Genomic DNA, 15,451 nt, shown 5'->3' with positions numbered 1-15,451 from the left:
CAGCCAATAAGATATGCCATTTCAGCTCTCTAACTCATAGAGCAGAAAAACATTGGTCAGTACTGACAGTTACCCTCCCATAAGTCAGTGGTTATGCCCCAATATCAGTGTGCCCTAACAGTTACTGTCCCATAAGTCAGTGATTATGCCTCTATATCAGTGTGCCGTGACAGTTACCATGCTATATGTCACTGGTTGTGCCTCTATACCAGTGTGGCTTGAGAGTTACCATCCTATACGTCAGTGGCCATGCCTCTATATCAGTATGGCCTAACAGTTACCATCCCATATGCCAGTGGTTATGCCTCTATATCAGTGTTCCTTGAGAGTTACCATACCATATGTCAGTGATTCTGCCTCTATATCAGTGTGCCCTAACAATTACCATCCCATACGTCAGTCTTTATGCCCCTATAGCACTGTGTCCTAACAGTTACCGTCCCATATGTCAGTGGTCATGCCTCTATACCAGTGTGCCCTGAGAGTTACTATCTGATATGTCAGTGGTCGTCACTCTATATCAGTGTGTCCTGAGAGTTACTATTCCTTATGTCAGTGGTCATGCCTATATAAAAGTGTGCCCTGAGAGGTACCATCCCATATGTCAGTAGTCATGCCTCTATATCACTGTGCCCTGAGAGTTACCATCCCATTTGTCAGTGGTCATGCTACTATATCACTGTGTCCAGAGAGTTACCATTCCGTATGTCAGTGGTCGTGTCTCTATATCAGTGTGCCCTGAGAGCTACTGTCCCATACATCAGTGGGCATGCCCCTATATCAGTGTGACCTGAGTCACCGTCTCATATGTCAGAGGTCATGCTTCTATATCACTGTGCCCTGAGAATTACCATCCCATATGTAAGTGCTCATGCCTCTATGTCACTCTGCCATAACATTTACCATTCTGTATGCCAGTGGTCATGCCTCTATATCGGTGTGCCCTGAGAGTTACCATCCCTTATGTTAGTGGTTACACTGCTATATCAGTGTGCCCTGAGACTTACCGTCCAATATGTCAGTGGTCATGCCTCTATATCAGTGTGCCCTGCGAGTTACCATCCCCAATGTCAGTGGTCATGCCTCTATATCAGTGTGCCCTTAGAGTTACCATCCTATATGTCAGTGGTCCTGCCTCAATATCAGTGTGCCCTACCAGTTACCATCTCATATGTCAGTGGTTATGAGCCTATATCAGTGTGCCCTGAGAGTTACCATCACATATGTCAGTGGTTATGCCTCTATATCAGTGTGTGTTGTGAGTTACCATCCCACATGTCAGTGATTGTGCCTCTATATCAGCGTCCCCTGAGAGCTACCATCACATATTTCTGCTGTTATGCCACTATATCAGGTTCCCTGAGAGTTACCGTCCCTTATGTTAGTGGTCAAGTCTCTATAGCAGTGTGTCCTGAGAGATACCATCCTATATGTCAGTGGTTATGCCTCTATATCAGTGTTCCGTGAGAGTTACCCTCCCATATGTCAGTGGTTGTACCTCTATATTAGCATCCCCTGAGAACTACCATCACATATGTCTGCTGTTATGCCACTATATCAGGTGCCCTGTGAGTTACAGTCCCATATGTCAGTGGTCATGTCTCTATATCAATGTGCCCTGAGAGTGACCATCTCTTAAGTCAGTTGTTATGCCTCTATATCAGTGTTCCCTAACAGTTACCATCTCATATGTCAGTGGTTATTCCACTACAGCCATGTGCCCTGAGAGGTATCATCCCATATGTCAGTGGTCATGCCTCTATATCATTGTGTGCCCTGAGAGTTACCATCCCATATGTCAGTGGTCATCCCTCTATATCAGTGTGCCCTGAGAGTTACCATCCCATATGTCAGTGATTATGCATCTATATCAATGTGCCCTGAGAGTTACCATCCCATATGTCAGTGGTTATGCCCCTATATCAGTGCCCTGAGAGTTACCACCCATATGTCAGTGGTCGGTGCTCTTCATCAGTGTGCCCTAACAGTTACCATCTGCAATCGTGGGACTCCACACATATTTACTGACCTCACAAGATCCAAATGTGGTGAAAGTTTTGAAACATGAGGAGAATAAATCTAAGATGACATCTCTGCTTAATTTAGCAGAAGCATATCGACATCAAGCAGGAATGGAAATCAAACCAGAAGTGGATAAAAACCAGGCAGCAACTGAATGTGCTAAAAAACAAAAGAAAGAATATAAGGTGAAGGACCAGATAAGAAGGCAAGAAATGTGGAAAAAACATAAATATAGTTGCAAGTATAGAAAATGTCTGGAAGAGACTCATGTTGATCAAAAATGAATGCAGGAATGGTTAAGGAGAGGTGAATTTACATCAAGAAATGAAAGGCTAATATTGGCAGCCCAAGACAGTGGGCTACGTACACGCTGGTTTACTAAGTCCATTGAACATGTGGGAGAAACAGACATATGTAGGTTTTGTGGAACCGAATTGGAAACAGTCACACACCTTATTGCTGGTTGTGACTCTCTAATGGCAGAGGGACTGTATACTGAAAGGCATAATAATGTGGCGAGATTGTTACACTGGAGATTGTGCGAGCATTATGGTATCGAAGTGGCTGAAAAACACTGGAAACATGAGCCACAGAGAATCATAGAAAATGATGAAGTTTACATCACATGGGATCACCCAATACCAACAGCCCAAAAGATAGATGCTAGAAAACCGAATATAAAATACAAAAGTAGCATTGATCATTGAAATCGCCACACCTAGTGACTACAGTGTCTTGTGTACAGAGAGACACAAAGTCATAAAATACCTCGATCTGCAGGCAGAAACAAGAGCCACGTGGAAGAAAGATACCCAGACAGTTCCAATAGTAGTAGGTGCAACTGGTCTTATAAAAAAAGAATTTACAATCGCATTTAGATATGTTACCAATTCATGTAACACCGTACGAATTGCAGAAGGAGTCATTACTGGGCAAATTGCGGGTGCTGCGAAGAGCACTTTTGGCTAACCTTAAAGAGTGAAACAATACTAATTTCATAAACTTTAATCGTACTTTGACTTAGGAATGGGGTCATTTCCTGTCATGGTATTAGAAACCCAAAAGACTTGGAGAAATTGGGCATTACCATCACATATGTCAGTGATTATGCATCTATAGCAATGTGCCCTGAGAGTTACCATCCCATAAGTCAATGGTCATGCCTCTATATCAGTGTGCCCTGAGTGTTGCCATCCTATATGTCAGTGATTATGCATTTATATAAATGTGCCCTGAGAGTTACCATACCATATGTCAGTGGTTATGCCCCTATATCAGTGTGCCCTGAGAGTTACCACCCATATGTCCGTGGTCGGGCCTCTACATCAGTGTGCCCTAAGAGTTACCATAACATATGTCAGTGATTATGCATTTATAGCAGTGTGCCCTGAGAGTTACCATCCTATATGTCAGTGGTTATGCCCTTATATCAGTGTGTCCTGAGAATTACCATTGCATATGTCGGTGGTTATGCCTCTATTGTCTCCCTCTACTCTTCCCTCATTAGGCCAATCATCGAGTACAATGCCCCATTTGGCATGTACCTCACTAAACACCTGTAGCAACTGGAGAGGTCACAAAAGTACCTCACAAAGAGGATCCTAGGCCTTAAACACTTGTCCTATATGGACAGAATCAAAAACTCCAACTGTTCTCTCTCTCATATCACCTACTTAGAGGCAATCTCTGCTTGATATACAATGCCATGTCTGATCCAGCTCTGTTAGAAATGCTACATCTAAAGAAATCCCAGTCCCTCCACACCACATGCTCCAGTGGCCTCAACCTCATTACTACAATCAAAGGAACATGCGGGAAGGACAGGTTCATAACCCAGAGACTGCCCATGCTATGGAATAGACTTCCCATACATGTCAATAGAGCACTTCACTGGCCTTCTTCAAGACAAACCTTGATGAGTGGATGGGAAATAGAAAATTCACCCCGGGAATCATTCCAGTTGCTCTACTCGACAGAGACACTGGGAACTAAGGTCAGGTGGCACGATGTCAGGGTAATCCTATGGGCTAGGTTTGTAAAGGCTTCAAGGCCATTAGCCTAGTACACACCTGTGAACCTATGACCCTATATATGTGTGCCCTGAGAGTTACCATCCCATATGTCAGTGGTCATGCCTCTATATCAGTGTGCCCTGACAGTTACCATCCCATATGCCAGTGATTATGCCTCTATATCAGTGTGACCTGAGAGTTTTCATGCCATAGGTCACTGGTTAGGTCTCTATACCAGTGTGGCTTGAGAGTTACCATCCTATATGTCAGTGGTAATGCCTCTATATCAGTGTTACCTCAGAATTACCATTTCATATTTCAGTGGTTATACCTCTATATCAGTGTGCCCTAACAGTTACCATCCCATATGACAGTGGTCATGCCTCTATATCAGTGTGCCCTAACAGTTATCATTCCATATGTCAGTGGTCGTGCCACTATATCAGTGTTCTCAGATGGTTACCATCCCGTATGTTAGTGGCCATGCCTCTATACTAGTGTGCCCTGAGAGTTACCATCCCATATGTTAGTGGTCATGCCTCTATATCAGTGTGCCCTAACAGTTACCATCTCATATGTCAGTGCTTATGAGCCTATATCAGTGTGCCCTGAGAATTACCATCCCATATGTCAGTGGTTATGACTCTATACCAGTGTTCCCTGAGAGGTATTATCCCATATGTCAGTGGTCATGCCCCTATATCTGTGTGCCCTGAGAATTATCATCCCATATGTCAGTGGTCATGCCTCTATATCAGTGCTCCCTGAGAGTTACCATCCCATATGTCAGTGCTCATGCCCCTATGTCAGTGTGACCTGAGAGTTCCATCCCATATGTCAGTTGTTATGGCTCTATATTAGTGTGTCCTGAGAGTGACCATCCAATATGTCAGTGGTCATGCTCTATATTAGTGTGCCTGGAGAGTTACTATCCCATATGTCAGTGGTTCTGCCTCTATATCAAAGTGCCCTGAGAGTTACCATTCCTTACGTCAGTGATTATGCCTCTATATCAGTATGTCCTGAAAGTTACCATCCCATATGCCAGTGGTTATGCCCCTATATCAGTGTCCCCTGAGACTTATCGTCCAATATGTCAGTGGTCATGCCACTTTATCAGTATTCTCTGAAAGTTACCATCCCATATGTCAGTGGTTACGCCCCTATACCAGTGTGCGCTAACAGTTACCTTCCATATGTCAGTGATTATGCCTCTATATCAGTTGCCCTTAAAGTTAAAGGCCATATGTCAGTGGTTGTGCCTCTCTATCAATGTGCCCTGAGAGGTACCATCCTTTATGACATTGGTTATGCCTCTATATCAGCAAACCTTGAAAGTTACCATCACATATGTCAGTGGCTATGCTACTATATCAGTGTGCCCTGAGAGTGACCATCCCATATGTCAGTGGTCATGCCTCTTTATCAGTGTCCTGAGAGGTACCATCCCTTATGTCAGTGGTTATGCCTGTATATCAGTGTTACCTGATAGTTACCCTCCCGTATGTCAGTGGTCATGCCCCCATATCAGCATGCCCTGAGAGTGACCATCCGTTACGTCAGTGGTTATGCCCCTACATCAGTGTGCCCTTACAGTTACCATCCCATATGTCAGTGGTCATGCCTCTATATCAGTGCGCCCTGAGTGTTAACGTTCCATATGTTAGTGGTCCCTGACATACCTGCTCATGCAAGATCAAAAGAACATGCTGGAGGGACAGGTTCATAACCCAGAGACTGCCCATGCTCTGGAATAGACTTTCCATACATGTCAAGCTGAGTACCTCACTGGCCCTTTTCAACAGAAATCTTGATGAGTGGATGGGAAATAGAAAGTTTACCCTGGGGATTACTCCAGTGGCTCTTCTTGATAGAGGCACCAGGAACTAACGGTGCCATGGACCAGGGTATTGCTATGGACTAGGCTTGCAAAGGCTCCAGGGCCAATGACCTAGTACACACCTATGAGCCTATGAACCTATGGTCATGCCTTTATATCAGTGTGCGCCGAGAGATACAATCTCATACATCAGTGGTCATGCCTCTATATCAGTATGCCCTAAGAGCTACCATCCCATATGTCAGAGGTTATGCCGCTATATCACTGGGCCCTGAGAGCTACCGTCCCATATGTCAGTGGTCATGTGATTATATCAGTATGCCCCGAGAGTTACCATCTCATATGTCAGTGGTCACGCCTTTATATCAGTGCACCCTGAGAGCTACCATCCCTTAAGTGAGTGGTCATGCCTCTATATCACTGTGCCATTAGACTTACCATCCCATATGTCAGTGCTAATGCCTCTATATCACTGTGCCGTGAGAGTTACCATTCCGTATGTCAGTGGTCGTGCCTCTATATTAGTGTGCCCTGAGACTTACTGTCCCATATGTTAGTGGTCATGCCTCTATATCAGTGAGCCCTGAGAGTTATCATCCCTTATGTTAGTGGTTATGCCTCTATATCAGTGTGTCCTGAGAGTTACCCTCGCATATGTCAGTGGTTTTGCTCCCTATCAGTATCCACTTTGAGTTATCATCCCATATGTCAGTTGTCATGCCTCTATATCAGCTTCTCCTGAGAGCTACCATCACATATGCCCACTGTTATGCCAATTTATCAGCATGCCCTGAGAGTTACAGCCCCATATGTCAGTGATGTCTCTATATCATTGTGCCCTGAGAGTGACCATCCCTTAAGTCAGTGGTTATGCCTCTATATCAGTGTGCCCTAACAGTTACTGTCTCATATGTCAGTGGTTATGCCACTACATACATCTGCTCTGAGAGTTACTGTCCAATATGTCAGTGGTCATGCCTTTATATCAGTTTGCCCTAACAGTTACCATCCCTTATGTGAGTGATTGTGCCTCTATATCAGTGTGCCCTGCGACTTACTGTCCCATATGTTAGTGGTCATGCCTCTATATCAGTGTGCCCTGAGAGTTGCCATCCCTTATATTATTGGTTATGCCTCTATATCAGTGTGTCCTGAGAGTTACCATCCCATATGTCAGTGGTTATGCTTCAATATCTGTGTGCCCTGAGAGTTACCATCCCATATGTCAGTGGTTATGCCTCTATACCAGTGTGCCATGAGAGTTACCCTCCCATATGTCAGTGGTTATGCCTCTATATCAGTGTGTGCTGTGAGTTACCATCCCACATGTCAGTGATTGTGCCCCTATATCAGCATCCCTTAAGAGCTACCATAGCATATGTCTGCTCTTATGTCACTATATCAGGTACCCTGAGAGTTACAGTCCCATATGTCAGTGGTCATGTCTCTATATCAGTGTGCCCTGAGAGTGACCATCTCTTAAGTCAGTGGTTATGCCTCTATATCAGTGTGCCCTAACAGTTACCATCTCATATGTCAGTGGTTATGCCACTACAGCCATGTGCCCTGAGAGGTACAATCCCATATGTTAGTGGTCATGCCTCTATATCAGTGTGCCTGGAGAGTTACCATCCCATATGTCAGTGGTCATCCCTCTATATCAGTATGCCCAGAGATTTACCATCCCATATGTCAGTGGTTATCTATCTATATCAGTGTACCTTGAGAATTACCATTCCTTATGTCAGTGGTCATCCCTCAGTATCAGTGTTACCTCAGAGCTACTTTCCCATATGTCTGTGGTTATGGCTATATATCAGTGTGCCCTGAAAGCTACTATCCCATATGTCAGTGGCTATGCCTCTATATCAGAGTGCCCTGAGAGTTATCATCCCTTATGTCAGTGGTCATGCCTCTATATCAGTGCGCCCTGAAAGTTACCATCCCTTATGTCAGCGGTTATGCCTCTGTATCTGTGTGCAGTCAGAGTTAATATCTCATATATCAGTGGTTGTGCCTCTATATCAGTGTAGTCTGAGAGTGGCCATCCCATATGTAAGTGGTTATGACCCTATATCAATGTGCCCTGAGAGTTACCATCCCATATGTCAGTGGTTGTAGCTATATATCAGTATTCCCTAAGAGTTACCATCCCACATGTCAGTGGTTATGCCCCTATATCAGTGTGTCCAGAGAGTTACCATCCCATATGTCAATGGTCATGCCTTTGTATCAGTGCGCCCTAACAGTTACCATCCCTTATGTGAGTGGTCATGCCTCTATATCACTATGCCCTGAAAGTTACCATCCTATATGTCAGTGGTTCTCTATATCAGTGTGCCCTGAGAGCTATCATCCCATATGTCAGTGGTTATGCCCCTACATCAGTGTTCCCTGAGAGTTGCCATCTCATATGTCAGTGGTTGTACCTCTATATCAGTCTGCTCTGAGAGTTACCATCCCTTTTGTCAGTGGTCATGCCTCTATATCAGTGTGTCCTAAGAGTTACCACCCCTTGTGTCAGCAGGCCGGTTATGCCTCTATGTCTGTGTACCCTCAGAGTTAACATCCCATATATCAGTGGTTGTGCCTCTATATTAGTGTGCTCTGAGAGTGACCATCCTATATGTCAGTAGTTATGTCCTTATATCATTGTGCCCTGAGAATTACCATCCCATATGTCAGTGTTTGTGCCTATATATCAGTGTTCTCTGAGAGTTACATTTCCACATGTCAGTGGTTATGCCCCTATATCAGTGTGCTCTAACAGTCACTATTGCATATGTCAGTGGTTTTGACTCTATATCTGTGTGCCAGGAGAGTTACCATCCCATATGTCAGTGGTTGCCCCTCTATATCAGCATGCCTTGAGAGTTATCATCACATATATTACTGGTCATGCCACTATATCAGTGTGCCCCAAGAGTTACCGTCCCATATGTCAGTGGTTGCACCTCTATATCAGTGTGCCCTGAGAGTTACCATTCCACATGTCAGTGGTCATGCCTCTATATCAGTGTGCCCTGAAAGTTACATCCCATATGTCAGTGGTCATGCTTACATATCAGCGTGCCCTGATTGTTACCATCCCATATGTCAGTGGTCGTGCCTCTATATCTGTATGCCCTAACAGTTACCATCCCTTATGTCAGCAGCCATGCCTCTATATCACTGTGCCCTTAGAGTTACCCTCCCATATGTCAGTGGTCATGCCTCTATATCAGTGTGCCCTAATAGTTACCATCCTACATGTCAGTGGTTGTGCTTCCATATCTGTCTGCCCTGATTGTTACCATCCCATATGTTAGTGGTCATGCCTCTATATCAATGTGTATTGAGAGTTACCATAATATATGTCAGTGGTTGCCTCTCTCTATATATATCAGCATGCCCTGAGAATTACCATCACATATATCACTGGACATGCCACTATATCAGTGTGCCCCAAGAGTTACTGTCCCATATGTCAGTGGTCATGTCTCTATATCTGTGTGCCCTAACAGTTACCATCCCATATGTCAATGGTCATGCTATCTGTGTTCCCTAACAGTTACCATCCCATATGTCAGTGGTCATGCCTGTATATCTGTGTGCCCTAACAGTTACCATCCCATATGTCAGTGGTCATGCCTGTATATCTGTGTGCCCTAACAGTTACCATCCCATATGTCAGTGGTCATGCCTCTACATCTGTGTGCCCTAACAGTTACCATCCCATATGTCAATGGTCATGCCTCTATATCTGTGTTCCCTAACAGTTACCATCCCATATGTCAGTGGTCATGCCTCTATATCTGTGTGCCCTAACAGTTACCATCCCATATGTCAGTGGTCATGCCTCTATATCAGTGTGCCCTAACAGATACCATCTCTTGTGTCAGTGTCATCTGAATTGCACAGGGCTAGTGGTTAGGTTTACTACACTGAACGTTCTCCACAATGTGTTAGCATGAATGACCCCATCTGTCCTATGTGAGATATCACCCATCATCCTCCAGAAAATTTTTAAGGGTAGACCATGACTCTGCTGTGTGATAAAACTCTGTTTTTGAATGCCTTTCAGCTTCTTTTACCTGTCTTCTGCATACTTCAGAAATTTGCAACTGCAATTTTTTTCTTGTATAATGTTTCATTGCTTTTAAACTATAAATCAGATTTATTTTCGATAAACTGTCCTGGTGTCAAAAGCTGTGAAACTCTCAATATTATACTGTTATTCGGTCAAATCACTCATGAAGTGCCTTGATCCTCTATTTTTTTTTTTGCATGAAACTTTAACTACAGTAAGCAGTAAAAACTCACTGCACCCACAAACAATTCATGGACAGTGTGAGGAAAAATTTGCAAGAACCAAATTGAAGAGCTGCAAAAAGTTTCAATATATAATTTTCATACGATCTCTCATAGCCAAGTACTAGCTTAGTTATCTTTGATGACTATATTAAGCTTAATCAATTTTTTTTCCAAGAGGGAGAATCAAACCCTTGTCTTTGTGCTCATGAAGTGAGCAGCTTAATCATTATAGTATCCTCAAAACCCAACAAGTCAGTAATTACTGCTCAGTAACCTTCATACTACCAAACAGCCAAACAATTACCTTCAGACCTAAAACAGAGACAAGTTTAAAAATATACAAGGCTCTCTCCATTGGTAACTCTTTCTGGGCATTTGTTTTATCTACATGTCTGGTATAATAAAATAAATCCACCTATACTATGTATTAAATGCTTAGAAATGCACTTATTTCTAATCAACTAATTAGGACTATTATCTGGTTAAGCAAAAATGACCCACTCAAGCAAAATTACCTTTAAGTCTAGAGTTCTCACCATTGTTCTGTTTCAAGGCAGTTTCAACTTCTGACATCATAAACACAATCATCTCTTGACTACGGCCTAAACTTACTAGATATTATTAATTATATTAATATTATTTATTATTATATTAATATTAAAATTATTGATACAGTTAGGAAAGTGCATCAGGGGCAACCCATAGTGCATTTCTACAAACCAAACAGGAGACAGAATTAAAAAAATGTTTGACTTTTGCTTTAACCACAAAATAGGGTTTTGTGATTTTATAAGATATACTACTATTCATTGTGAACAAGAAAACTAGATCTAATCAGAATAGTTAAATTAGTTATATTAGCAGCAAAAGAAAACTGCACCTTCCAATGGAGACTAATCGTGACAAAGTAGAAGTAATGAATGAGGAAACACGTTCAGTCTCACCACAGAAACGGCAAACCAAGTCTTCAGAGTACAATAAAACTTTAATGTTGACTTAAATTAGTTATATCATATAAAGAGTGAATGCCCTACTTTCAAGAAGTTGGAAGAATTTACATACAGGCAAATTGTATGCTATAATCATATTTTATATTAAGAAATTATTATAATTACTTTCTATGTAAAGGAGCTAAAGCAATCTTTGCCTGGGGGGGAATTACACTCTATCCTCTGTTAGCTCCACGGAAAAAAACAAAGGGGGTTAGCATAATGGCCAAGGTTTTCATCTAATAGACATAAGGTACAAGTTTGATTCTGGCCTTAGGTTAATAGCCAGACTTAAAATGGCCCTTCAGAGCAGCTAGTCTAATATTCACCTGCAAGCCCATGAGCCTATAAGAAAGTCTAAAATAATAAATAAACAAAAGGATTAGAGACTAATTGTTCATGGACAGACAAACGTATTACAAGTTAAAAAAGTTTGGACCAATATGTTCTTAACAAGCTACATTTGAAACACACTGGTAATAAACTTACCCCAGTATCATTACCACATCCTCATCCTTGCCCCCCTTTTCCCATTTTTTTTCTATGTGTGGTTGGGATGTTACATCAACTGTCTCCATCTCTCTCTATCAATTTAGTGCAGGTCTCCTACCTCCTGTGACACCAATCCTGACTGCAGACAGAGCTCTCAACTGTACTTATTTTGAAGGTAAATACCTATTTTCATACCTGACTTACCCCTGCACACAATGCACATATTTTGGAAGGTATCACCCTATTTTCAGGCTTAATTTACCCCTTGACCTAATTTTCTGAATACCCACATCAGACAAGATTTTAGAAGCTGTTTGTATTCAGAAAAACACATTATATGACCAACATACCAGTGGAACCAGTAATTTAAATAAAGAGGACACACATCTTTTTTCAGAAGTAAAAATGAATGACTTTGTGGTGTAGACTTTTACAATATCATTTATTAAAGCATACAGTGTTTTTGTGTCTTTGGTAATATGCTTATATTGTTGCATCATTTTTGTCACTTTGTTTTTAAAAATTGTGTTTTTGAGTACCCCACATTCCTACTGGAAGTGAAGTGAGTTATCTGCTATTTGGTATTCAAATGTTATGCTAATTAGGTGTCCAGATTTTAGCCTGGATGTACCTACCTTTCAAGACCCTTTGTACATATTTTCATTCTTTGCAAGTTGAGAGGTACACGTGTAGGTATTTTTCCACATAATCCAGTTGGGCATACTGGTTTCCTCTCATCTTCTTCCTGTTTCCCCCAAATCCCCTTCACCAAATTGTCTTTTGATTTCCTGCACTTGTGCCCAAGCCATCACAATCCGTTCTGTTTAACTTTCTCTGCAATTAGAGATGTTGCCATTTCTGCGTCTGTCCCACAGGGTGCATCCTACCACCTGTCTCAGGTACTTCATCTCTATCACATTTAGCTTCTTGAATTGCACCATCTTCACTGCCCAGATTTCTGTGTTGTACAGAAGTACTGGTCACATCGCTATTTTATACACGTTACTTTTTAGCTTCTCCAGCATTCTCCTATCACACACTACTCCTGACATCCAGACGCACACAGTCAGAAATTCATGCACATACACACACACACACACACACACACACACACACACACACACACACACACACACACACACACACACACACACACACACACACACACACACAAAAAACACAGTCTCACATCACATGCACACAGGCACACACACAAATATACTGGAGCTACCCCCTAGCTAACCCCAACTACGATCAGCCAGGCTGAAACACACTCAGTCCCTCACACATACTCAGCTAAGATCAGTCATACCGCTGCAGACATTTGTGTTAGGATGAGTGGAATGACATTGTTGGTGTCCTGGCAGGGACTGGACAGCACTGCCATGTTGCTATGCCCTCGGACTTCTCATTTGCTGCTAATATTGAGACAACATTTTTCAGTATCATACTTATCAGCGGTCCAGTTTTTCTCAGAATGTCCAGATTTCTGCCTCATATTTCTGGACTGTTCCACATTACATTTATGGTATTCTGGCAAATCATTGAGGACTGAATTTATCAAATAACTTCCGACATTTGAGTTTCAGATCTCAGATCCTTATGTCAATGCAAAACCTATTATTTTAGCAATGTTCTTGGTCTGTAACAGCAATATTTAAAATCTGTCCCTGATTTCTGGCTTTTGTCCTCCCATTATTTTTGGCTTTATCCAAATTTTTTGTGTTAAGAAGTTAGGAGATATGGCCAGTATTTATTTATTTGTTTATTTATTTATTGTCTTTTGTTTACTGGGAAAGTCAGACTGGGTACCAGTCCCATTTTCAGAAGAGGCCTAGGGAGAAAAGTTCCACATAAAATACATATTTACAATGAACAACAATAAAAATTAAACATTTTAAGCATTAATTTGCAGGTAGTATTGAGACAAATAATAAAGACATTTATCATATACTTTAGAAGTTATATGATTTTACATAAGTCAAGACATGTTAACATGTAAAAGCTGGAGTTAAAAGAGCAATGGTACTGCATTTAGTTTCAGTACGTATATCAATGTTAATGAGGTAGGATGTCATTAGAGCAGGAACAGAAAACAGAGGAGGAGGAAGGATGTAATCAGAAATAATAATAGTGGAAAGGTTGAGATAACCGTAGATAGGTAAGATGATGAGGTCCGCAACAAGGAGGTATTCATAGGAGAGGATTAAGGATATAGTTTAATTTGAGGAGCAGTAGTGGGGATGAAAGAGAAAGAGACAGGGATAAGAAATGTGAAAGAGTCAGTCAGGGTGATATATATATATCTATGAGATTTGCAATGGAAAAGAAACAGAAAGTGGATTTAGTCATGGCGGGAGCATGAGCATAGCCGTGAGGACATTAATTGTTGTTTAAGGTTGAGTTTCATATGTGTAGTAATGTTGTCTTGTTTTAGGATGGGTGGGATGTAAATTCAGTGTTTATCAATGTAGGTTGAGTAAAGTGAGTCCCCCGCAATTTTATGAGACTTGAACCTGGTCAGGTGGTATCTGTTCTATAATCAGAGATTCCTTGGAGGAAGTAGTGCTTGAGGATGTTTTTTGGTGATGGCCAGGTATCAGGTTTGTGTTCTATGCTGTGGGCACTAAGCAGCTGGAAGTAGGTAAGGTAACTAGGTAGCCACTGTAGGTGCTTCAGCCCTAGGCAGTGGTGTCAATGGTTTGGTAAGTTGGATGTAAGCTGAGCTACGCAGCAAACATTTCGTTTATGTTTTAAGGCGAAGTAAAGGTTAGTCAAGATGAGTGCTGCATAGAGAAGTGAATGGAGAAGATAAGATGTTGCTAAAGAATTCCCACAGTAGTCAGTGAGAAAGGATTTGTTTCTGTAGAGGAAGGCCAACTTTGGTGAGTTTTCTTGATGGTTTGAGTGTGTTGATCATGTTTTAAGTTACCGTCAATTAAGATATCAAGAAGCTTTGTGTTGTAAACCGTTTCACTTGAGGTATTATTTGCTGATGTGATGCTGATGGATTGTTTCTGTACTGACAAAGATTTGTGTTAAAACAGCATTATTTTTTTTTCATATTTTAATGTAGTTGTTAGCCATCTAGCAAGACCTCAGCTGAGGAAAAGGAGCCCTGGGTCATTTTGTGGAGTAGCGGTATACTTGGTGCAGAGCATATCAGCATGTCATTGTCTGTGTATTGTACTAGGGAGGCTTCTTCAGTAGCTTTGTCAAGATTATTAGTGAATATGTTGAATAGTAAAGGGCCTAGAATAGATCCCCTGAGGCACACCAAGAGAGACGGACAGAAAGAGGTAGAGATTTCCATTTTACATCCTGCAGTCTGTTGGTGAGATAGCTGTGGAACCAGCTAAGGGATGAATGGGAAAGTCCTAGGGAGAATAGTTCATGGAGCAGATGTTATGTGAAACTGTGTCAAATGGTTTTGACATGTCTAAGAAGAGGAAGGATTCTAGGTTGCCAATGTTTCTGTTAGAGTTTATGATTTTGGTAAAACTGAGCAGTGCGGTAGGGGTGTTGTCTTGAGGCCAAAAACCATGTTGAGTGTTGGAGAAGAGATTGTTATTGAGATGGGAAAGGAGTTGGGAATAGATATATTTTTCTAATATTTTGGGGAGTGTAGGCAGAATGGCTATAGGTCAGTAATTGAAGAGGTCAGTGGACGTTCCCCTTTTATGTAGAGTTATGATGTGGGATTTCTTCCAGATGGCAGGGACAAAGCTTTCAGGGTATGCTACAACATCTGCAGTGATTCTGATATATTCAGCAACTGGTGCAGAATTTTTTTAGTTTTACAA

This window comes from Protopterus annectens, chromosome 16.part0 (genome assembly GCF_019279795.1).
Source record: "Protopterus annectens isolate FY-2018-M chromosome 16.part0, PAN1.0, whole genome shotgun sequence".
Classification (NCBI taxonomy): domain Eukaryota; kingdom Metazoa; phylum Chordata; order Ceratodontiformes; family Protopteridae; genus Protopterus; species Protopterus annectens.
This window is presented reverse-complemented; position numbering follows the sequence as displayed.